The sequence below is a fragment of the Pezoporus flaviventris genome, unplaced genomic scaffold (genome assembly GCF_033815535.1).
Source record: "Pezoporus flaviventris isolate CSIRO_AGI_PZ_B2104156 unplaced genomic scaffold, CSIRO_AGI_Pfla_v1 ptg000007l, whole genome shotgun sequence".
Lineage (NCBI taxonomy): Eukaryota > Metazoa > Chordata > Aves > Psittaciformes > Psittacidae > Pezoporus > Pezoporus flaviventris.
In genome coordinates, this window is record NW_026892555.1 from 54,289,918 (window position 1) to 54,315,244 (window position 25,327).

General features: G+C 42.1%; 1 protein-coding gene and 1 long non-coding RNA gene across 6 annotated transcripts in view; one reads left to right on the forward strand and one right to left on the reverse strand.

Annotated features, from left to right (window-relative positions):
- LDLRAD4 (low density lipoprotein receptor class A domain containing 4) overlaps positions 1 to 25,327 on the forward strand; it is a 180,477-nt gene that overhangs the window by 105,464 nt on the left and 49,686 nt on the right. The gene's annotated exons all lie outside the window — the stretch shown is intronic.
- LOC133266995 (uncharacterized) lies at positions 5,579 to 24,304 on the reverse strand. 4 transcript variants are annotated; one of them, XR_009742600.1, is made up of 5 exons: positions 22,980 to 24,304; positions 21,596 to 22,006; positions 16,377 to 16,757; positions 7,214 to 10,515; positions 5,579 to 6,116 (listed from the first exon to the last, which is right to left on the reverse strand). It is a non-coding gene; the product is annotated as an uncharacterized LOC133266995 (long non-coding RNA). The 4 variants fall into 4 exon arrangements; XR_009742599.1 differs by having other exon boundaries at positions 5,579 to 10,515; XR_009742597.1 differs by lacking the exons at positions 5,579 to 6,116; positions 7,214 to 10,515 and adding an exon at positions 14,969 to 15,323 and having other exon boundaries at positions 15,925 to 16,757.

The following is a 25,327-nucleotide window of genomic DNA, read 5'->3' on the forward strand; positions in this document are numbered from 1 at the left end:
TATATTAAAAGCAAATGGGAAACAAGACTGACCAAAATCTAGGAAAATATGGGCTACGCATCTCCTGTGAGTTGCCTGGCTGGCTTTCCACCTCTAAATTATTTCCATGCAGCAATTTTAGCAGGGATAGACCCAACAGGCATTGGTTAGGAGTCTCCAGGAATTCTTTGTACGATTGTAACTATTTTTAATTTCCATCTTAGAAGTATGCTTTTTATTCTTAACAGTCTTTGGCATGATAGCAGCTTTAAAAAGAAGCTGCTTCAGAGAGAAGGAGACTATGAAAAGAATACACCTATCTGTGTCTACTACAGGTAAACAGATCCCCTTCCTGCAGGAAAATCACTGTTGCCATTCTTCCATGGTGATTTGCCAAATAGGCTGGATGGGAAGAACTTCCCTGCCCTGTTCTTTGCTCCCATCTCTGGTGTGGCTCTTGCCAGCAGGCTCAGCTGCAATCTTGGCTGGAGATGCTCTGCTGCTCATGGCAATGATACCTTGACAAAACACTGTTGACTCAAATCAGACCAGCCTCCTCCCTGTAAAAACAAAACTTTCAAGTGAGAAGTAAGTCTGATTGCTTTAATCTCTTCATGTATTTCTTGGTGCCTTTCCCTTTAAATTAAAGCACACATCTTGATCTTCTGTCTTACTTGGAAATGGAAATCTGAAGGAGTGGTGGGGGGAAGTGGAGAAATAATGATGAAGGAAGAGATAAATGTAGCAAAGGTGGAAGCGATAGTTTATTCATGGCGTTACATCTCTGTTATCTTGATCTAGCCTACTTGAAGACTGTTTTCTTTCCCATCCAAGCTCCTTTGATGAGTGTTGATAGTTCTCTCCCACTGCTGTAGCCATGGCCTGATCCTCTCGCCCCACTTCCCTTACAGTCAACATCCACAGGATGTACATTATAATTCATGTGGATGGAAGTAGAAGCAGCAAAAAATAACCTTCCCTGGCATAGTAGGCAAACGATCCATCTGTTTTCCACCAGCTCCCACATCTCCTGATTCTGAAGTTGCTGCACCTATTTTGCAGCTGACTGCCAGGCTCCTGCTATCGTGCTGGAATCAACAACCCAGAGATTTTCTTCCACATTTTATTACCTTTCATTCCAAGAACGGCCCCATAAGCCCAACATATTTCTGCAGTTCTGCTGGTTTTGATTAGTGCCCTTTGATATAGATAAGTGTGAGGTTAGATTTGTTGTTGTTTTGTTGAGAAACTTTCAAAGGCAAAGCAATGTGGAGATAGCTTTCCGTTCTTGCTGCCAATTTTCTCATGCTGTTGAAGAATTCATTCAGGCTTAGATTTGAAGCAGGGTTTGTTGGGTTTTTTCTCCTCTCTGATATGGGTAACACCAACTATTAAACAAAGTCATGAGCCAGTCTGTCAAAATCATTATTAGCTTAAAGTTCATAAGCCTTTAATAAACATGTTATTGACTTGAGGCTTTGCAGCCTGCTTGGGCTTTTCGGGCTTTTCTGTGTAACCTCTGCTGGAGGCCTTCTTTAATGGAAGCTGATTCCAAGGTAATCAGTTGTTTTCAAAAGCTATGACTTTAAATAGAGCATCATGAGACTTGCAATAAAATTGCAAGGGTTGGCAACTCCGAGTCTCTTATTCTAGAAGCTTTACAGTATTTTAAGTGCTTTTGTGAGACATTTAGAGTGGCACTTCCCCCCGCCCCTTTCCCCTTAGCTGCCTCATTTGAAGCAGCAGTTCACACAGCTTGCAACATGGCTCTGTGAAGGTTCACAGGACTCCAGCTTCTTTCCTATGTGACCCAGACGTTCTGTCCCCTGAAAGGTGCCAGACGGACAAGAGGTTACTTTGAGAAACAGCTTGCACTTTTACCAGACTCTGCTCCTCAGCTTCTCTAACAAATAAGTACCTGAGGTAATGGCACTGTGGGTTTGTAGATCTTTTCCAAAACCTCAATGCCTCAGCTAGTAAACTTAAGAAATTTTGTCACAACCTCATTTTTCTGTCAGGTTGCCTTCTGTCACTGCTTTAGGAGCATTACTCGGGCCTATTTGGCAGTGTAAAGACCTTACACTGAAGCAGAACCAAAGGGCTTCCTCAGCAGTGTACACAGAATTTGCTTGAAGGTTTTCTGAGAGCAGCAAAGTGCATTACTCTTGGCAGGTTGGCATCGTGCTTTTACTCACTTGCATTGTGAATATGTTAGGCATGAGGCAAATGCCATTTAAATCATGCTGCTCTGTTTTAAGGCACTTCTCCCCCACTCCCTCTTCTTATCAAACTGTAAATGAAAATTCCTTTCCACTTGACTTTTTCTTAGTTGCAATGTAACAATAATGATTGCAAGAGTCTTTACATTATGGCCTTTTCAGACTATGTTAAACATTCATAGTAGTACAAGGTATTCTGCTGTAGTTCATTATAATGTCCTTTAGGAGATCTGGGTTTGAGTCAAGAGTAGTTGAGCCTATAGAAAACTCCTCTGAAAACCGAGGAGAACGTAAGGGTTGCAGTGAAGTGCTACCAGAAGATATTTTTCCTAGAGAACGCAGAACTGAAGATCAGTCAGGTTATTCCCAGTTCATTGGATCTCCTGCATCCCCCACTAGAGCTTCTCACAGAGCTGCTGCCTACCCCAAAGCGCATGTCTCATGCTTGCTTGGTGGATTTTCCACTTTGAGCAGGTGCTTGTAAATGTACGCAGAGGCAAGCAGAAGCTGCCGCGGTAGCTCAACAGATATTCGTGGGGAGGCCCAAGGTCAAGTATTTTCTTCAAAGCCAGCAGAGGTAGTTTTTCATGCTCTAGGTAAGTGTTCTCTGCTTTGGAACACATCCTTGTTAGCTTTTTGTGATCATCCTTTGTTCCTCCCCAGTCATTTACTTCTTAAAGGAGGCACATTTCAAATCCTTACGTCTTTCTGGGTTTGATAGTGATTTATTGTTGTTATTGAAAACTTAAGAGCCTTTTACATGCTCTGCAATTAAAACAGGAACAGAAACTCTCTAGAAAGTAGTGCTCTTCAATAGTAGAAACTGTAAAACAAGTCAAGGTAGAGCAGACAAGTCATAAAATGGCCAGGCAACCCGTGTGCTGCACAGCTGCACAGAAGCCTTCAGTATTTGCTTCAAAGTGTTGAAATGGAAAAAATAACCATCTCCCTACCTGATCCAACCACTCTGATTTTAACCCGGTTCTGTGCCATACCTTAAACTGAAAAGTATATTTGTACACAGCCAAAACAGCGATTTTTCCCAGTGACAGAGCACGCCACATAAAGTGATGCTTCCTTTGTTAGTCATTTCTAATGTATCCTTGATGGGATGGTCCTGGCTGCAATACAGTCAGTGTTAATACCTTCACAGTGACTCCTGCTTACCCTAGCTGGAGGTGGAGCTGAAATGTGATGCAGATGTACACCAGCTCTTCCCTGTATGTTACAGTTTTTTCGGAAATGTCATTTAAAGCGCAGTTGACATTTGGGATGAATATGAGACATTCAGCATCAGCAATAGAAGAGCTTTGGCTTAATATAACCAGCGACTACGGTAGACTGGTCTCAGGGGCAAGGAGGCAGCAGGGCTTGTGTCGCCATCTCTCTTGGCTTGCACCAAATCACTCCAAGAGATGCCCCCTGAAGGAGTCTTCTTCCAAGCACCAGGTTACATGTTTACCAAGACTCTTAGTAAAGATGGGGGAGACTGCAATTGGTTTCATTTTATATAAATGTAGCGTGACTGATGAATTGCTAATTTGGTGAAGCATGAAGTACCCCGAGTGCAATAAAGAAACATAATTTACTTTTTAATTCAAGTTTCATTCAAGAACACTTTTTGTTTTATATTTCAGGTTTATTTTTCTGTCTCTTTATTTGTGTAGTTTTTAAGTTGGAAGCTGCCTCAGCATGTTACATATACTCCTGTAGTGGCATTTTTTAGCTAAGCTCAAGGGAAGTTTTAGAGTTTGCTGCCTCCTGAGAGCATAACTCAGTAAGACAGTGGCTTCATCGGCAAAGTCAGTGCAAGAGCCTTCTGGCTCTGTACATCTGCCTGCCACCACTGAGGTTTTGGCAGTACGACTGTTGGCATGGCTGAACTGCTGAGCCATCACTGAAAAAAATCTGTGTAGAAAAACAGCTCCACAGGAAAAAGAGAACTGAATATTGTTACACTGGATCAATTCAAATGATGTGTTTTGGAGGATGGTGGCACAAAAAGTTATGGTGGCTAGCTGGGGTGTGAGTCCAGGTGAGTGGGACCTGTTAAACCTCAGCTCAGTGCCATAGCCAGCAGTTTGTCAAATGCCACATTCCTGCCACTCAGACATTTGAGTTAGTTTAAGCACTAACAGTGGGAGTGTATTATGGAAATACCGTAAGCCAAGACACAATTACAGGCTTCTATGACTTCCATCAGTTGTCGCATATTCCCCAAATTAAAGTTATAATGTTAAAGTAAGTTCACCTTATGAAGTTCAACAAAGCCAAGTGCAAGGTCCTGCACATGAGTCAGGGCAGGCCCAAACACAAGTACAGGTTGGATGGAGAATGGATTCATAGCAGCCCCGAGGAGGACTTGGGGGTGTTGATCAATGAGAACATGAGCCGGCAGTGTACGCTTGCAGCCCAGAAAGCCAAGTGTATCCTGGACTGCCTCAAAAGGAGCGTGACCAGCAGGTCAAGGGAGGTGGTCCTGCCTCTCCACTCTGCTCTCGTGAGACCCCACCTGGAGCACTGCAGCCAACTCTGGGTCTCCTAACAAGAGGGAGGCGGACCTGCTTGAGTGAGTCCAGAATAGGGCCATGAAGATGGGGGAGTTGGAACTGGATGATCTTTAAGGTCCCTTCCAGTCCAAAACCCATTCTATGATTCTAGGATTCTATGAAATGTTACATTAATCAGACCAATTACTGCATTCATTTTCAGAAAGATGTTTAGCTGCTGGCATTTGTGGATCTCTGATTCATCTGGGAGATTGCAGTGCAGCAGAGAGCGTGGATACATCCCTTGGAAAAAGAGACATTTTAGTGCTGTCCTTTAAAGCCTTTCTTCTCTTCAAATACACTTCTAACAAAAACACTTTCTGGAAGTTATTCAGTGCTGGTTGAAAGCAGAAGATGTGTTTATGCTGCAGGTTGTTAAATGTATTTACAGTCTTTTTGGGGAGCTTAGTGGGAACTGTACTGTGATTATTTACTGGTCTGCTTCAAAGCTGCTGGTTAAAATTAAAGAAAATCTACTGCCATGATTTGCAATAACAATTACAGATTGCTTGTGTTACAATAAGTTACGAGAAGCAATTTGAGTGAAGCCCAACACATGTTGGTAGCTGTAGTGTGCCAGGAGAAAACATGTAGTTTGTGATATTCATATAACCAGTATGAATGCATCTGCAGTTTCTTAAGGTATAAAAGTAGTCTATTTTTTGAACTGATTTCTCAATTTCCTTTGTGATTTCTCAGGCCTCGCCAAGGGGTTTGAAGACTCTGGTTTCATATTGGAATCAATGGTGGCAACTTCAGCTGGTGCCTTCCAGCCAGTCTTTCCTGCCCTAAGCTGTGCAAATGCAGGTGTTTTCCACTATTGTGAAAAAAAAAAATTGGAAAAAAAGAGCATTAGAGCCAGTACTGATCAGTCCCTGTAACCAGTAGTTTTAAGCAACGCTTCCCCGGATTCCCCTTCTTCTGGCAGCTTGTACAGGATGATGAAGTTGGCAAAAAAAGATTTGTATGTGAGTCCAACTGACCACAGGCAGTATACAATATGGGAAGCCCTATGAAGACAGAAAGACCTGCTCCTGAATGCTGCTTATGCTCCCTCACTACAGCAGCAATCCTTTTGCACTTTGTCCACCTTTTTTCTGTTTGCTGGGAGCCTTACTTTCTGCTTTTTGATTTCTCTCCTCTCAAGTGGCCAGACAGAAAAAAGCACCTTCAGGTGACTGGTTAGTTGCCCTGCATAGAGAGTTGGAGTCTGAACTAGAAAGCGTAGTTTGCCAGCATCTCTTCCTGTGGGTATGTTCATCTGAAAGCACAGTCCTTACAGTTATCAGTAAGTGCAACTGTCATCACGTCCAGGATGTTCCTGCTCGGTCTGGTGACTGTAGTGCCAAAGTCATAGTGCACAGCATTTCTGAAAAACAAAGGCTGTTGAATAAATGAAAGTACATAAGAAGAAGTAGAATTTGTAGGTCGTATAGGCAGCTAGCCAGATTATAATGTGTGAGAGAATGTGTGTGTAATTATGTTGTTTCAAAAGATGAGCTAGCTCTCTAGGGCAGGGACTTTCCTTGCATCATATTTAATTTTATTATCCATACATAAAAATGTATTGTTGGAATTCATTCAATGTCTTCAGTGATATTTTAGTTTTCCATCCAGAAAAGGTAAATTAACAGCTGGACAATGGAAGTAATTTTCTGCTGTTTGGTACTGATGCTGGTCAGTGGGATACTTTGGGTTTAGTTCCCTCACTTCAAGAAAGACAAAACTCAAGGAGAGAAAGTTCTGAACGATAATAGATTTCAAACAGGTAACCACAGAGCAAAGACTGAAAGAACTGTCTTGCTTAGGCTAAAAAAAAAGGAAACTGGAAAGGACATTAGTCTTTGATACACAAAATGTCAGTATTTAAGTGACAGTGATCAATGGCTTGCCATAATTTCCAGAGGAAACAAAGAAATCAATCTAATGTGCCACAGAGGTGATTTAGGCTAAAAGACTATAAAACCTTTCCATTACTGGGATGGTAAAGCATCATCAGTGGCTACCTGAGGGTTACTCAATGAATTATCCTCACTAGAGGTGAGAACAGCTTAGATAATCATCAGTCATAGACGCTCTGCATGCACTTGATCCTGCCTTAGAGTAGGAGGTCGAACTAGTTCATCTCTGAATTCTTCAGCCCCATATTACTATGTTTTATACATAAATAAAAAAAAACATACAGCGCCCTGTGGCTAAAACAGAGGACTTTGTTAGATCACTGCTTTCTGTGTCTAATTTTATCTCTGTCTGCACTTGGTCTTGCTCTACCTCCGGCCACATGTTCTTGCCCACTTCCTTGTGACAGTTCTCCTACAGCTGTGTGGTGACCTAGACTGCAATGCTGACCCAACAGGAAAGCAACCCAGTAAGACAGATTAGTTTAATGTAATTTATTCAACTCACGTAGCCATTTAGTAGATACAATGCAAGCATGTATTGTGGTGATAGCTTATACTTACGTACTCTGTTAGGAATGTTGATTAATGGACAATGCAGGATACAGGATTGAGTCTTCTGAAATCTTCTCTAGACCTAATAATGACTTGGGGAAGTCACTTAACAATTTTATCTTGTTTCCTCGTCTGCAAAATAAAACTGCTCGTCTAACTTGCAAGAACTGTTGTACAGCACTTCAAATTAAGTTTTAAGAGTGGGTGAAAGTCTGAAAATACTAGATTTTTTTTAAAGGTCAAACCAGCGTTTTCTGATAATTGTGGTACAAAATTAACTTGAGCTGACACGAATTCTTATCTCTATATGCTAAATAATTTGTGTTCTGTGAATGTAGAAGGTAGACTCGGGGAATCCACTCAAAGAGGAATTTCTTAGACATTTATCACATTGAACGCAGCCTGTATTTTCTCATTCTTATTCTCGCCATATAAGGAGAGGATTAATATTTTCCCAGCTGTTTCTGCCTGCACTCTGGAGCAGTTTATGGTCAAAGTGCACTGAACGCTATGGGAAGGCTGCAAAGATTTGAACATTTAAAAAATGCAAGGCATAATCAGGGGACTGCAATCATGCTGTCTTTCTCCTGCCCAGAGAACTGGAGAGTTCAGAGCCGTTTGAGCTGTAAACACACTGTGTCATCCCTCCTTAGGCTCTAACAACAACATGAAAGCCCTGATCGGCGGTTTTGGCACTTTTTCCTGAAACCGTGTTGGTGTAGAATGTACTAAACCAAAAGGAGTAAACAGCTTTTGATCCTGTGTAGCTCCAATGGGAACAAAAGTCTGGAATACAAACACAAGTTCAGGTTGGTTTTAGGAAGCAGTGCTTGGCAGCCCATGCAGAAAAGTATTGTACTTTTCTCTGGTGGCCATGGACTGCGTGCTGGTAGGATGTGTCTTGTAAATACATCTGATAAAGCGTGGGTTTCTTCCTGGACTGCTGGAGCATTTATATATGGATGATAGAGTATGGTCACCTAGGGGTTTTGAAACACAAAGAAGTCAGGCTGACCCTCATAAACAAACACTTATGTCAAATGCAGCAGTAAATACTGAGCTGCTCTCAGTGGCTACCTGTCCTCAGACTTTATACTTGTACAATGCTTTAATCTGTAGTTTGGCCAACATGGTGCGGACATCCTGGATTATAATTTGAAGATGACACTATTCAAGACTACACTGGAATTTTGCTGTTTGATTCTTCCTGAAGTTAATATCCAATTTATGGTGCATTGTCACTGCTGGCTTAGAGTTACCAACTCTTGCAGTCTTCCTCTGTAGTCATGCACTGATTCGCATTTTCTTTAAAACCTGCCTTCCAAGACTACGGATTATGGAAATACGTAAGAATTTTGGTCTTACTGTAAAAAAGTTTAACTTACAGCTCTCTCAGTTGCAAAGAAAAGATTAAGTACATGATTTCTGAAAGCTTTGAAACTAGATAAAATTAGAGAAAAAAGATGTAGGAATCTTTTAAGCTCTCCTTATATGAACACTGCCATCATTTCTGAATAGTTTGAAGTGGTAACTCATGTTATGTTGATTGATTCTGTATAATATTCATTTGTTAAATATCTCTCGGTGTCTTTGGCTGTGTTTTTATTCAGTGCCAGCTTCCAGACTTGGAATCCAGAATGACTCCAGGCTCTGGATTTCTTTTCCATTGACAACGGTATATTCAAATATAGACAAAAATTTTAGTAACAAAAAGCTTTTCTTTTGTCTTCCTGATCTTATTGATAATGCCTTTAAGTATATCGGTAACTTCTTTCCTATCCTTAGATTTCCTGAGTAATATCTTTAAATGTAATTAGTGAGCTGCTTAGCCATACTCTGCATTCTCTTCTGAAAGATACTAACTGAGTTCTTAGTATAATCTCCCTAGCTTCACGTCTGTGCCTCTGTATCAAGAAAGTATTAGGTCATAGCTGTTCTTGAAATACAGTTGAACCTCATCTGGATTTTCTGGTCAGTTGTTTGTATTTATGGTGAGCCCTAGGAAATCCAGCAAGAACTCTGCAAGACTGCAGTGAGAGAGGACCATGCCACAGACAGCCCCCCATGTGCAGTTTTAAGGATTTCCTATGGAATTTTGTTAATAAAAGGTTTGCTAACTTTGAAATAACCAGAATTAAATGTAGCTTCAAAAGTCACTGGCAAATCTAAGTGAACTCAAATGCCTCTTAGTTTTGCTAAACTGCAGTCTTGACAGCTGCTCTTCTTTTCGTGAGTTCTGATTTAACCCTTTTTCTCTCTTTGGGAGAGAAACCAGGTGGTTTTACTACATGTCATGAACTGCCATCAAAATGCAATATGAATTCTGAATTAGTTTAATTTAGCAGCATCTTTTTGGTAGTTATTTTGTGACTCCGTTAATATGCCATTGTTAATTTGACGATTTTTATGAAAGCAAACTTTCCTGTTTAAAAAGTAGAAAGTAATTGTTCCTATGTAGCTGTATTTCTTACCAGGCAAGTGTAAATGTGATAATGCAGCAAGACAGCTATCTTGCTTTTAATGTAAGGTCTCTAGACAATACTTCACTACAGGGTGTAGACATACTGTTAGGGGATCATATTTCCATAAAACAACAGAAGCTTAAGTTAGTACATTAGGTTTGCTAAAACACATTTGCTTCCGCATCTTGTTTTCATTGGATACAATCAAATACTTTATCATTCAAATAACAATGTGTGTCAGCAAGTAATTGTATTTGCAAATTTCAGTCCGTAATTATGCGAGCATATGCAAAATTACAAGCAAGGAAAAGGGTAACCCAGTTGAGACTGAAAATTGGGCTTATTATTTATACATGCTTTTTGAAACAGAGAGGGAAAGGCAACACTTTCCCTGGAAGAATAAAGTTAGTATAGTGTTGGCGTTGCTCTTTAATGTGCCAGTAAAATGGACCACTTTTTATTATTATTTTAATCCTTTTCCAATTGAAGTCTTCTTTCTTGTACAGTGACAGAAACTATTTGAGAACAAATCGAGAAATAAGAGCTGTAATGATATTAAGGCTTTGCTTTTGCTTAGAAATTAACGTTTAACTGCTGAAGTGAAGAGGCTGGAAAATAAGTAAAACAAAACCTCAAAAGCAAGAAGATAACCTTACCTGTCATTATTCAAGTGAATCTGCAGCATAGGACCTTTGTCATACAGCTGTTCACGAGAATAGTGAGTAGTAGTAGCAGACCTTTTGCATGCTCCCCTGGAAGAGTAGGAATCCCCCAGGTTTTGGGGGATGCTCTGGAAGTACAAATGGTCCTAAAACCATCTTCACCACCACATTTCACAATGTACATTTCTGATCTGAAAAAGAAAATGGTGGTTTAGGGTGAAAGATCAATGTTCTAAACACCAAACACCCCTTTTTTCCTTCAGTTTTTTCTATATTGACTGTGAGCCCCCTGATTAAAGCTGAGCTCAAGGGAAAGGGAGGGGGAAAGGAGACCATGCCCCTGTGGCCCCTATGGTTGGTGCTGCTTTGAAGTGGGTTGGAGGGACTGTTTCGGAGGGACTGTTTCAGAGGGACTGGGAGCTGCTCTGCCTTCAGGCCTCCACACGCCAGCTCCACACTACTCCTAGCCAGGAGCTAGCGGCTGAGCTGAGATCTCTCTGATTCCATGCTCAGTAGCACTTATTATGCACTGGGTGGTCAGTTTGGGTCTATTTTTAGTGTATGATTAAGGATTACGTGTTTCAGCTGTCCACACCTTTTGTGTAACACCAGACTTGTTTCCCCATTTACAGTCTGAGCTGACTGGGAAACATGAGTGGAAAAGGTTTCTGAAATCTGTGGTTTCTTAACATCAGAATAGTAATGTTTGGTTTAGGTTTGAGGCAGTCTGACACAGAAAGCTCACTTATTGCAGAATATGTCTCTGGAATTTAATTTTCTTTGTATGCCACATTCCTTAGAGCAAATAAGAAGTGTGAGTTTTGAAATGATTTAGAAGGATTTTTCCCAAACCTCAACAAAATCTGTGATCTCTTTGTTTATAATTTGCTTTGTTCAATTGCATACTTGGACTTTGTGTGACAGTCATTGACAGTGCACTCCTCACAGCTCTGTTAAGTCTACATACATAGTTTATTCTGCCAAAGATGTTTTCTCATTCTCTCTTGTTAGTGCAGTAAAGAGTTTTCACCGCTACGGCAAACTCTTTTGTAAAGGGTTATTTGTTGTGACAGCCTCAATCTACCTGTTTCTCTGGTGAAAAGTCGGAAAAATCGTCTTTGTATTTGAATGCGTATTTTATGTATTGCACTACACAAAAGTGATGTATTTATTTTGATTCTAGTAGAGTACATTTTCACTTCTATCTCATCCCCTGATAATATTTAGCCTGATTCTCTGCTGTGCTACTTCATACTCCTTTAGCAGGAGCTGTTGGCTTGTGCTTTTCACCTCCAGGAGCTGCTCCTTTCTTACTCCTCCTTTAGGAATACATCCTGAGATTGGATCCCGTTACACAAGGCACAGTGCAAACATACACAGAGAAGTACTGTTTGGCCTGAAAAGGTTGCAGTCTAAAAATTAGCTTGATGATGTCTAGACAAGACTGTAAGTATTTAGTACCTTTATAGTGCTTTGCATCTTCAAAGCACTCTGCAAACATTAACCGATTAACATAACTGTGCCATCTGTTTTGATGTTTACATTTTGTGCAGGCAAAATTCCTGCTTTGCTTTGTAACCTCTTGCAGGTATGTGGCTGTCATTATTATGGCTCTTTAGCGGATGGTGAAGTCAGGTCCATGCACGTCTACAGTAACATTTTGCCTTAAAACTCAAAGCCAGTGCCATTGGGGGCCCCTCTGTGGCCTGCCTACAGCAGTTGGGATGATTTCCCTCTGAAATTTCAGCCTCAAGTCTCTAGAAATTGTTGTTCCCATGGCTGCCGGAGGCTGCTGCCTCTCTTGTCACTTTGCTGCTCAACTCAACTGTTTTCTCCCTGACCACAGATAGGCAGAGACACATCAGGCAGTGTAGGAACTTCTGCACAGAATGCTCTTGGATAGGGAGCTGAAATACCAGCTTGGGCAGACAAAATGGTAGAAACCATATACTGAAAAGAAGGGGAAACCTTTACACAGCATTTTTTTGTTGTCATTTTTCTCTCCAGCTTCCTGCGTGGCTACCAGAAATGTCATTTTTATTCTTCTTTTTCCAACTTGATAATGGAGATCCTGTGTGTAACTGAGAGGTTGTACTGATTGAACCAATGTCCATTTTCCATTTCAGTTTAAATTTCTTTCTAAAGATTTAGGCAGAGTCTGCTTTAAGACTGATTTAAATCAAAACACTAGTAGCACTGACAACTATGAGAGCTGAAAAATCTGAAACCACCTGCTCTTCATTTATGTCTCATTTTTCATTTATTTTCAACTCCTTCCCATGTCAATGTTCCACTGCCTGACTGGTGTTTCAGGTAGTTCGCACAACCTAAAGCTACCTTTATTCTCAAGTTATTGCAACTTTATTTTGCAGAAGGGCTATAAAGAAACAGTGCTCTGCTGTCAGCAGGGAGTGATGGGCAGTGTTTTGATTTAGGGGAAAATTGCAAAGACGATGCGTGAGAGAAGTGGATCGTGAGAGATGTGAAGTGAGGCAGTGTGCTGGCAGACTGTTGCGTCAGTCAAGGAGTCATCATTTAAATCTCAGATTAAGCCCAGATTAAGTTGTGCTGTGCCATCTTGTGGGAATCAGCCATGACCAAGAGGAGACGTGGCAGCTGCTGAGCAGCAGGAAAGGCCTGCTGTAGTTGCACCTCGTTTCTGAATTCCTCTGCACAGAGAGGCAGACATCACGAATGGTCCTGGAAGAAGCTCTTTCACAAACTCTATGTCTGGCATAGTTCACACCATGGTTTCAAGTGTGACCTCAAGGCGTTTGCAGAGAATATCTTTTATAAAGCCCATAACAAATGTGCAAGAGACTCACACAGACAAATTTGCAATTAATAAACCAACAAACCTGGAACATCAGAATGTAAATATGGTGAAAAGACAGACTTGGACAGACCTATATGACGGGTGTGGCTTTCCTTCACACTGAATATTTTTGCAAGATTTGTTTGTTTGCATACTGGCTTCTGGTAGAGACATTTTTCTATGCTGCAGGCGAGGATATGGCAGTGGGAACAAAGCTCTGACAAAGTGGAAGCCTCTTTTGTCAGACAGTGGTATCAGAAAAGCTCATGTCAAATGCTACCAGGCTCTCACTGGAAGCCTTTACAGAAAGGTTGAAGGTTTCATAACAGATAGGCTATAGAATTGGTTTAGAAAAGGATTATGTCCTGTAGCATCCATGGGGTGAGGTGAGACAGCTGCAATTACTTGCCTTGAACAGAGCCTCTCACTTGGCAGAGCAAGTCTGGAAGGAGCCAGCCAGAGTCCTGAGCAACTGGCTCTGGGTGGCCCTGCTTGAGCAGGGGGTTTGGACAAGATGACCCCTGAGGTCCCTTCCACCCTTAACCCTTCTGTGAACCAGCGATTCAGAGCCTTCCTATTATTCCTCCTATTCCCTCCTAAAGGTTCCTCCTGCTGGTTTGGTTTCTTTCATGTATATACACTGCAGTCCCTTCTGTAGGTTATTCTGGGAAGAAGAATTTTTCTCTTTTCTGAAGAAAGAGAATTGCAGACATTGTTACAAAGTTAAGCATAGCCAGTTTTACAAGATGGAAGAGCGCCTCCTATAAACCGCTGAGCGTCGTTCACTCAGATGGAAGGAATTACGCTGAGAGCGTGCAGCACTGTAGATTCTGGCTGTTACACAGAGAATCCCACAGCAATCAGAGTGAATTTTGCATCTGACTAACTCAATAGAGATAAGTTGTAAGCTTCTCTTCCCTGTGATTGCCCTTATTAGTCCAAACATTTCCCCTCTCCCCAAAAAACAGAACAAGTTCAACAGCATTTCTATATTCAGTGAAGGAAAATATTTCATATATTTAATGTAGATACTTCAGTCATCTGAGATGTGGTTCTTTCAGCTTTTTGCTTCCTTATTGACCCATATCTCATCTGCCCTTTTAGTCCTAGTCTCTCCTTCACCTGTAGTATTTGGGGGATGAAACTGCTGTATCGGTTTCTTCAGAGGTCCCACACCGCGGCGGGGAACTTAGAAATTTACAAGTAATTTTGTTTTATTCTGTAAAGTAATTGTGATATGCAATTGATGGCCTAACATCTCACATGAGGAAAAAGGGAGCAGGTTTCTCTTACTGCAGCAACATGATGAAGTTTCTGAAAGTCTGTGTAAGATGAAAAATATTTGCATGTAGCACAGAGGGAAGCACTGTGCAAGCATCTAATTGCAACACTCCCTGCTGACTGTTTTTAATGTCTGTTGGTTTTATTAAGCATGCTTAATAAGAAGCTACACTTTTGCTTAGGCAAAAAGTATGATAAAACCAGCAGTTTCAAGTCTCAGATTACTGAAGTGCAGACAGTTGGGGAAACCTGTCTCAATGCAGTAACCTAGATCAATTTGCTCCATCAGTAAAAAATGATAATAAGTTGTGTTTGTGATCCTGTATTGGCTGACTTGCCTTTTGTGTGTGTGTGTGTGTGCACGTGCGTTACATCTTGAGGTTTTGGTTTCATGTGTATATTATGCATTGTATATGAGGGATAACATTTGCATGACAAATTGTGGCTTCATATGGCATGGTGTTTTAAAATCTTGTACTTTTAGGTATTTTCAAGGAACTGTGCCTGAAGAGGTGAAGAGGGTGACTTCTCACTGCAAGTGACTTGAAAACGCGTCAGACATAAAATGGTGGTGGTTCAGTCCTAGATCAGAATGCTGTATAAAAGTGGCATAATTTTCTAGATTGATATATGGTAGCCATGTGTCATTTATTCCACTAAAGATTTTTCTTTGCAGAGAAAGAGACACGTTTTCTTCTAGCATGGGAAGAATCGAAATGTAGAAATCTTTAATGACGCACCATTTCTGGCTGGGGAGAAATTACTGGGGATTGTTACTGGTTGTTTTAGTAACTCCTCCTGACCTCTTCACAGGTTCAGCCTGGCTCTAGACAAGTCTGTGCTAACCTGTGGCTTTGCTAAGGATAGTAACTAGTAATGAAATAATTTTTACACTCCTTAGTGCTTAGCTGTCCTGGGTTCAGCAGTAGCAGTCATGTTTTTTCCTTTGTGTTAACTGGTGCAGTGCTGTGTTTTGACTTCTAGTTTGAGAGCAGCGTTGGTGAAGCCGATGTTTTCGGTTGTTGCTAAGTGATGTTTACCCTGACCAAGGACTCTGTGAGGCTCATGCTCTGCCAGGGAGGAGGGGAAGCTGTGAGGAGGCAGAGACGGGGCGCCTGACCCGGGCTAGCCGGGGAGGTATTCCATACCACAGCACGTCATGCCCGGGGTGGGGGGTAACTGGGAGTTACCCGGAAGGACAGGAGCTTCCGGGTGGAACTCGTTTTCTTGGCCGGTGGTATCGTATTCTCTTCCCTTGTTATTTTCCCTTATCATTGTTTTAGCTGATAGTAGCAGTGGTGATTTGTTGCTGGACTGTTCTTGTCTCAACCCGTAGGAGTTGCACTCTCTCGATCCTCCTCCCCGTTCCTCCGGGAGCGGGGAAGGGGAGAGCCCCGGTGCAGGGAGGGGGGGGGGAGACGAACACGGACCTTGATTGTTGTCAGCTCGGCACCACTCACTGGGAGTGAGTGAACAAGTTACCTGACTGGGTTTAAACCACGACATTAGCGCAAATAGGTTTTAGGGGCATGCATGAAGCAAGATGTAGTACTATACAGTTTTATCAGCCCTCACTTTAAATTGCCTTTTAAAATGCATTATTGGCTTTGTCTTTGTAATTAATGTTTCCATCCCCACTTGTGGCTTAGAAGCCTTTATACTGGGCTACATGATGGCTGACGTGTTCAACACAAATCTCATAGTTCAATTCTCACAACAGGCTATATATTTCGCTTAAGGTAATTACCTGACTTCAAAGAAACTTTCATAGAAAAGTAATAATATCAAAAAGAACCTATATGCTATAAATAGGGTATAAAATTCCACATAAAAGGTGTGTGTATATTACAGGAATCTTCAGAGCAGTGTGAAATATAATTAGGGCCTTCTACTGAGGCATAAAATTCTCAGTAATACGTGCTAATCTTATTTGCTTGGAATGAGGTTGGAATATACCTATCAAGAAACCTTCTGAAATACTTGAATTCTTTACATCTGAGTTTCCAGTCATACTTGTCTGGCTTGATGCTATCTTCCTTGTCATTTTTCCATCCTTCAAGGTTTGTTTGTGAATAAGCACTCTTCTCTAGATAGGCAAAATCAGAAGCGTGAACTTTCGGTAGGACAATTAGAATTTTTTGTGAGATGTAAAATGCTTTTTGAGAAAAGAGGAAGAAGTAAAATAAGTTCAAGTGTGATTAAGGTGTGTGTTCTTCATAGGGTGTGTTGATTGCCTGAGAGGACACATAGTTGAAGGCAAGTCAGGTCCTTCAAAGTAGAGCCATTGCTGCTAAAGCCTGTTGTCTGCAGTATCTCATTCCTCCTACAAATAGAGGTCTGTTGGAAAAGAATATTTTTAATTAACATACAGCTTTTCTGAGAAAAACGTGGTTTCTTTATGTCCTCTCTTTCCTTCTTCTTTCCCCACTCAATAACTGAAGTATTTGTCCAGAGTACATCTGCAGAAATAATGCTTTAATGGAAAGTATTGATTCAGTGCATAAGTGTTAATACACTTACTTCATGATTACTGCAGGAATGGTCTGCTCCCAGCACTGGCTGTGCAAGCAGCTTGAGACTAAGACAAAGTATTGCTTTTGTCCAGAACAGGAATATTGCTGGTCTTTGATCTCTGGAATTTAAAGCAACGCTTTTTGCTTGGAAGGCATTGTTACTATTAACATTGTGCATATGGACAGACTAAGACAGAGAGAGCCAGTGACTCATCCAGCAAATTACTGATGTAGGGAGGAAAGGACTGAGCTGTCCTGTCCCTTCAGCTTCCTGCTGGAATGATCATTGCCATATCTGATTCAGCCGACCGAACAGAAAATGGTTTGTAGCAGCGCTGCTTTGGGTCTGCTTATGTGTAAGACTTCCAGTATGTAGTCAACTCACTGCTGTTTCAGTGGGAGAAACAGAATTTAGGAAGAACTTGTATGTACATGACAATTAAAACCAGAAGTTTATGTCTGTCTTGTGATTTATTACAGGACTTACAGTAACCTAGAGGAAAAACAAGTTACCTGAATTACTGTTTTACGTTAGTTCCCAGGTCATTTTCATCTTTATATTGCTGGGCAGGCTTTTGCTATTCCAGTAGGGTCCAAAATGTTCTGAAATGTTCCTCCAGCTGTGCTTCCCACAGCCAGTTGACATTGGTAGTCATCTTTGTATCTCGCTGCTAAAATAAAATCAAAGTCAAAATACCCTCGCTATTTTCCTAATAACATGTTCTGTGTAAATTCTACGTCAGCAGCAGTACATACAGGTGAAGGCAAGAGTGTCCTCGCTCCAGTGATGCCTCTGTTATGACATGGCAAAGCTCTAAGTAATATTTTTCTGTTGAAAAAAGGATTTGCAATATGATGGCCTGCCATGTTGGCCATATAATTTCTGGAAATCTGGAAGCTTCCAGGAGTAGACTGGGCTGTGATTTCCTCCCAGCATGCTTGCAGACAGCACGGTAACCTCTGGGGACCTGTGTTTGTGGGGCTGAGATCTTACCTGGGCACCTCACATGGGGGGCTGTATCAGAGCAGGAGGGCTTACAAGCTTGGGGGTCTGCAGCACTTCCAGGGCTCTGCAGAAGCCTCGAAGGCTAGCCAGGGGAGGTGATGATGGAAACCCAGCTTCCCCATGCTCTGTCTTCCCTGGAGTCAAGCAAGCCAATTTATACTGAAAACTGCAAACAGGACCCCTGTCATGAAAACTTGTGTTTCCAGAAACCTGCTCCTAATATCATAGAATCATAGAATGGTTTGGGTTAAGTTCATCTAGTTCCAAGCTCCCTGCCATGGGCAGGTTGCTCAAAGCCCCATCCAGCCTGGCCTTGAACACTGCCAGGGATGGGGCAGCCACAACTTCTCTAGCATGCTGTGCCAGTGTCTCACCACCCTCATACTAAAAGAATTTAATCCTGCAATCTAATCAAAATCTACCCTCTTTATCACTAAAGGTACAGGTTTTAAAAACAGGGATGACTGAAGAAAAGGGGGTTGGGGTGTGTGTTTTTGTTTGGGGAGGGGATTTCTTAGAAAATTTTTTAAAATAGCAACTTGGATTCTAGAACTGAAGGTAACTGGACTGAATTTTTAGATAAGGAACGTGTATCCACACTTACTGTGTAGTGTCATGAGATACTATTTTCAGGTTGCCCCGTATTCTGATTGACTAGACATATGAATTTCATACAGGACTATTATTTTAACTTCAAAAAATTTCCTTAAATCTGGTGCCAGCAAGCTTAAGATGCAGACAGACCTTTGCCAATAACCTAGTTCTATTATTTAACTGAAGGAAAGTAAGATGATTGGGACCATTAAGACATGTGGGTTTTCAAGTTCCTCCTAGATTTTTTCCTTCTGACTTAACAGAACAAAATCAGGGAAAGGAGTAGTGGGTTGATATCATACAGACATAATAAATTAGGTTCCATAGCTGTTTTAATTTAGACAGGCTTTTCTATCTCTGCATCACCGTTGCATTGTTTATTGGGGAAAGAAGACAGTAATAAACAAACACAAAGACTTAGGGCTAGTGACCGCCTGCCTATCACTTAGCAACATCAATATTTCTGTGCACAAATAAAGGTCTCCAGCACAGTGCCTGCTGCCAGTATATGTGTGTGTGTGTGCGCTCACGTATGTGTGTGCCTCTGCAGCGCTGACCTTGTATGCAGAGAGATCAGTTTGTCCGTGATTGGTCACTCCTTAATTTGGATGTCTAGACATTTCAGTCCACGCAAGTGAAAGGCAGACATCTGAAGACGTGAGAAGAGATTCTAAGGGACACCAGGACCTTAAAATAATTCCCTGGCAAACTGCAAATGGATTTTGTACATTTTAAAAATATAGGGTGTAAGTGATTTAATGGAACACATGACTGAAGGCTTTATTTTTTATTATCACAATTAATATGCTTCTTGATGTTTTTGTGGCTTGATATAAGTAAGTAAAGCTTCCTTAAAGGTTTATCTGCAAGTGTGAGAGAGTTGATACTGTGATTGGCGTGCTGGCTGGGAATGTGTTTTCTTCATTTGCTGAGAACCAGAATCTTTAGAAAAGAAATGAACTATGTTTAAATGAACTACCAAACCTTAATTTATAATGTTAAAACTATAGTCAAGAATGTCATCTCCCAGAATGTCCAGATAAATGCGAAATTGTTGTCCACCATCTGCATTTTATTCAAAACCTCTCTATGTATGCCAGTGTGTTTATAGATACGTGTAAGAAGGGTTTGGTTCTGCCAAATGCTGACAGCCCCCAAATCCCACTGATGCCATTGGGCATTTGAATGTTTCCAGGGCATTAGCCCTATGTTTGCAAAACAGTGGCATGCACATATATTTACAAGGGCCCAAATTTTCAGCTGCTCTTTAAATACACGTGCAAATGGGGCAAATGATCACCCAATTATCATTTGCACAGATGGTTGTGTTTGGGATACTGGATATCTGTATAATGAATTAAAATTTACTTTTTGGAAGGAAAAAAAAGCCCCAAACCCTCGACATTTAAATTGAGGAAACTGTATCTATTACCTTAAGAATATTTTTCTGTAATAATAAAATCTAGAATGTGACAAATCTTGAAGGAGCTATTAATACCCTTTGGAGATCTATTTTAGTTTCCTTTGGTTTTAATCCTTTCAGTCATAAATCCCAGAAAACAGCAACTGGTGTTGGAAGAGCAGCCAGCATTCAGTGGCAGGCACTCTGCAGCACTGCAGCAACAAATTTTTTTGAAAACAATGTGAAGTAGTTCAGTCTCAGAACTGATATCCTATGTCCAGTATCAGAGTATTCCCATGTGGGAATAGCTATAGCAGCATCACAGAGAAACTTCTGTAGATGTGTCTGTATTGCAGGCACATGTATTGCTAGTGTAAACTATTTAGGTAAGAATCATGCCTATTTAGGTAAGAATCTTACTTAGAAACAATAGAGCAAATCTTAGAGCCAGTCTGTACTGGGAGCATAACCAGTACAGAGTTAGCAGAGCGGTTACCCAGCTGTAGCTAGATTGCTGTGACACTCACCCCCAGAAATCTGCAAGAGCAGTTCATTTCAGCATAAAAGTCAATTTATTTTCAGGTAATTATTTGCTTTATTTCTGGGAGGAAATTGCACATCTAGAATAGCTTTAGGTTGTCTCTCCTACAAGACTGACCTTTTCTGTTTTTCCTTTGCTTCCCTTTCCTAATATTTGGCTCAAATAGTAAACTGCATTACCTCCTGAATTCTGTATCAGATGAAGAGTTGCCTTCCCTAGGCAAACATGCCTAGATTTGAGTGGATGTAGTGGCAGAGAAAGAACCCACACAGACATGTGATGGCAAAGCACTAACACTTGACAGGTCTGTAGATGTTTTAAGTAGTGTGTCCCCCCGGTAAATCAGTCCAATTTTTAGAGCCAGGATACTGTTACTATATATTCCTTCCCCTCTCCAGCAAAGTTTGTCTCTATGCAAATATTAAAATACATTCAGACCTAAGTCTAACTTGTACTGCTGATGGAGATTCTTCTGGAGGACCAGGAGGGCATTTAAAAATTGGGAAGAAAGTGGTGTTTTTTTTTAAAACACTCTTAAAACACTCCTGTAGAACAAACTGTATTTTAAAAATCATTAACTAGGTAAAATAAACAGTAGTGGTGTTCTCCATCACTGGCATGCCCTTTTTTATGTGCTAGTGTGTTAAAATGTTTTATTTGCAGAATTACCTTCTAGTTCTTATGATTTGCTTGCATATTCCACAGTTTTCTGCAAGTTTCAACCCTGAGATGATAGTGATTATTTGAGAACCTCAGCTTTAATCACTACACATGGTGACAAGGAAAGAAATGCAAAAAATGCCTCAGTGAGATGTTAAGGAAAGAGAAGCCCATACCTGTTTTAAACAAAACTGATTCATCCCACACTTGTTGACTTACCAGTTTCATGCCTGTTCTCACAACCCTCATGCTTTTAACCTCAGAGATGCATGCCCAAAAAGTGATCTGGCCAGGATCAGTTTTGTCCCTGAGGGACAAGGGACATCACCCACCAAGTTCGCACCACGTCTCTTGACTTCTGCGTCTGTGACGCTCTGGTTTTGGGGTGGGTCTTCTCTGTCCTTTGGCAGTCAAAGCATATTACTGTGGTGTGTCCTTTCATTTCTGAATCGTGCTTACCTCAGCCTAGGTGAATCTTAGTTTGCTGTCTGTTTCCTGGGTTTGCCTGCTGTGGGTGTCTTTATGGCTAGAGTCAGCTTCCCTGTTTGCAGAACAGGAAGAGGGAGGAACAGCACGTATAGCGTGGTGCAACCTTGCTGGTATCTTCTGTCTGTCAGGGCACAGGCCTGCTAATGCAACTGAGGGCTTCCTAGGGCATAGGCTTCCTGGTCCTGCTGCAAACACCACATTCCTTGGTGTGTAACCATTTGATTGCTGTCAATTGCATCCATGGTTATCAAAATGGTTTGGGTTTGGTGGTTTGTTTTTTTTCCCTGCAACTTTGCTCTGTTGTCTTTCCTGGTGCTTTTACTGACAGACATTTCTGTTCATACACTCTTCAGACCAATCTTAATATTTATGTTACAAATGCTACAAAACAGCAAAAACAAGATTCTAGTGGAAAGTATTCTAAACCGTGACTTAAAGAAGTACAAATTAAGGTATAAATTGAAAAATAAATTTATAGGATCATAGAATGGTTTTGGTTGAAGGGACCTTAAAGATCATCCAGTTCCAACTCCCCTGCCATGGGCAGTGACACCTTCCACTAGACAAAGCTGCTCAAAGCCCCGTCCAACCTGGCCTTGAACACAGGGATGGGGGCAGTCAGAAATTAGCTGAGCAACCTGCTCCAGTGTCTCACCACCCTCATGGTAAATAATTTTTTTCCTAATATTTAATCTAAATCTACCCTGAGTTTAATGCCATTCCACCTTGTCCTACTCCTACATGCTCTTGTAAAAAGCGCCTCTCCAGCATTCTTGTCACCCCCCTTTCGGCACTGGAAGCTGCTCTAAGGTCTCCCCACAGCCTTCTCTTCTCCAGGCTGAACAACCCCAGCTCTCTCAGCCTGTCTTCACAGGAGAGGTGCTCCAGCCCTTGGGTCATCCTCATGACCCTCCTCTGGACTCGCTCCAACAGGTTCACATCATTCTTGTTTTGGGGGCTCCAGAGCTAAATGCAGTAATTTCATCTGTTGTAATGTTGTGATTTTTATATCTGACTGTCATTTGGGTTTGGCATACCCGTAATTTGGGTTGACAGTATTACAGCTAAAATGTGCCAACTCGTACATTTTAAAACATTACATCTTCTTGTAGTCTAGACATATTTTCACCAACAGTCTAGCCATGGCTAAGGGGTCTCTGTAAGCCCAGCACAATTCAGATGCTGCTACTTTGGGGACAATCTTAGAGCTCACTGGCCATGAAAACAAAATATGTGAAGATTATTCATTTACTGGCCGTATTGTCAAAACTGAGCAGTTGCTGCCTGATGCAGTCTCTTTGCTCCCATTCCTGTGCTGCCTCCTGTGATTTGCCTGCGCTCAAAAATTGCTTACCATTCTTCTGATCCAGTTTGCTGTGTGACTGCTCAAAGGTTTGTACCACTACAGCAGAATGATTATTGCAAGATAGGGAATATCTAGAAGCTGTTCATCAGTCTGTCCTGGGATTTTCCTATATATGTCCCTGGGTGCATTACATCAAGAAGAAAGTACTGAATATGTACCCAGCACCCATAATGCAACATCCTAATACTGATAAGCTTCCATTAAGGTCACTTGGTTTTGAATCTTTGGAAGCATATTATCTAGGAGTTATTCCCCTATGAGTCCCCTGAGATGCAAATGCTGAAATACAAACTGATGGAAATTTGAACAAATTGTATTTTTCAAATAGTCTCCATGGTTTTATGTGCGATTTGACTAGGCATACTGTTTAGCTTGGTTAACCTGGGCATGTAACTGAGCTGTTTTATAACTGCTCAGCTTTAACGTTTGTACATCCCATTTTTTAATACTAAATTTTATGCTAGCAGACACTTAACTTCTGCAAGCATTTAGTAAAAGGTATCATGTGTCCTGTATCTGGTCCTTTGACAAGGTATTATCTAAATGAGCTCCACAGAATTGTTTCACTTCCAATTCCTCTTTCTTTTTTTTTTCCTTGTCTGTAGTGTTCCCAGCAGTGCAGTAGCCAGGATTTGATTTCTGTCAGAAATCATACTGCTTCAGTCTCATCTCTGTAAGTCTCTGCAGGGAGGTTAGAGGGTGGTTATACTCTGGCTGGTCTGGACCCAGTCCAGCATTCAATGAGAATGCAAACCCCCTTGAAAGCAGATACCTTCTCTGCAGTGATACTGCCTTTATTCTGTGTGTACTTCAGGAAGCTTATGATAAGTTTATATTTGCACTGAAATACTGTTATTTTTTTAAAGGTACCCAATCTTTTGCTCTTCTTAAAACTTGGTAAAGGAACACATATAACATGAATCAGGGCCTTGGCACAGCAGTGTAGATTATTGTTGCTTTGTCACAACAGAAGTTTGATTGTCGAGGTTTCTGCTGTAGTTCACATTAATTTTCACAATGAGGGGATTCCACACCTTGTTTTCTAAGGCATGGTGTGGCAGTGTGAGCTTAAGCAAGATGGGCTGTCCCAGAAATCCTCACTGTCCAGGTACAGAGGTTTTGGCCAGAAGACCCCATTTAAACAGGCAAAACAGCTTTTGGAGTGCATGCCGCGCTGAATTAAAGGAGCGAGGCTGTCAAGCCCAAAGCTGGTTTTGTGGCCCAAGCTGCCTACCACCCCCTCTCGCAGGAGGGCTGCTGAGCTGTGCCTGACACATAGGGCCAGCTGCTCCTGGAGGGAGTATGGCCCGTGGGGCAAAACGCACTGACTGAAGAGATGGCAGGGCTGTTTTGTGGCATGGGTGGGAAACCAGATCCCTGCTCTGCGTGTTGGAATACACAGAATCATAGAATAGTTAGGGTTGGAAAGGATCTTAAGCTCATCTAGTTCCAACCCCCCCTGCCATGGGCAGGGACACCTCACACTAGACCAGATTGCTCAAAGCCCCATACAACCTGCCCTCTTGCTCCTCAGAAGCTGCACCCGCTGCCTGCAGAAGGCCGGCAAGGGCAGTGCTGGAGAGGCACACGGGTAGCTCCCTAATTCAGAACGTTCCCGTGCTCACTGAAATGCTTTTACCCTTCTGTAGCAAAGCAAATTGACCTTAGAGCGGCTGTAAATCAGCTACTCTCTTACCCCTCCCTTCCCCCCCGAGCCAAGTTTTATCTTGCTCAGCCCGTTAAAAATAACCGTTCGCTGTAGGCCTGCCAACGGATTTATGTCCGCGCGTTTGCAGGGCCCAGCTATTTCCGTGCGCGGCGGCCAGCGCGGCTCGCTGACATCATGAGGTGGCTATAAAAACCCGGGGCATCGCACCTCCCCGCGCACCAGCCCCTCTGTTGATCGCGCTGTTTGCACTCCCTTAACAACCGTCGCCTCGTCGCGCCTTCGCGTCCTGCCGGGCTCCCCCCGCCGCGGCTCCCCGAGGCCGGCTGTCATGTTTCCAGAAAAAGCCATCCCCGGCGGGGGCGGGACCGGGCCGGGCCGGGCCGCGGGGCGCTCCCAGCGCGGCGGCCTTTCGCCAGCCGGTGTTCCCGGCGCCGGGAGCGGCCTCCGCTTTCGCCGCGGGCGGCTGTAAGGCCCGGCCCAGCCCGGCCCCTCAGGGCTCCTTCCTTCCTTCCTTCCTTCCTTGTTTCTTCCTTTCCCCGCTGCCGCCGACCGGTCTCACAAAGGGGGAAATAAAGTTGTTCTCTGGGTTCACGGGGGTGCTCAACTATAACTTTGGTAATAAATAAACATAAGTCAAATTCCCCTAATGGCTTAATAAAGAAATTAA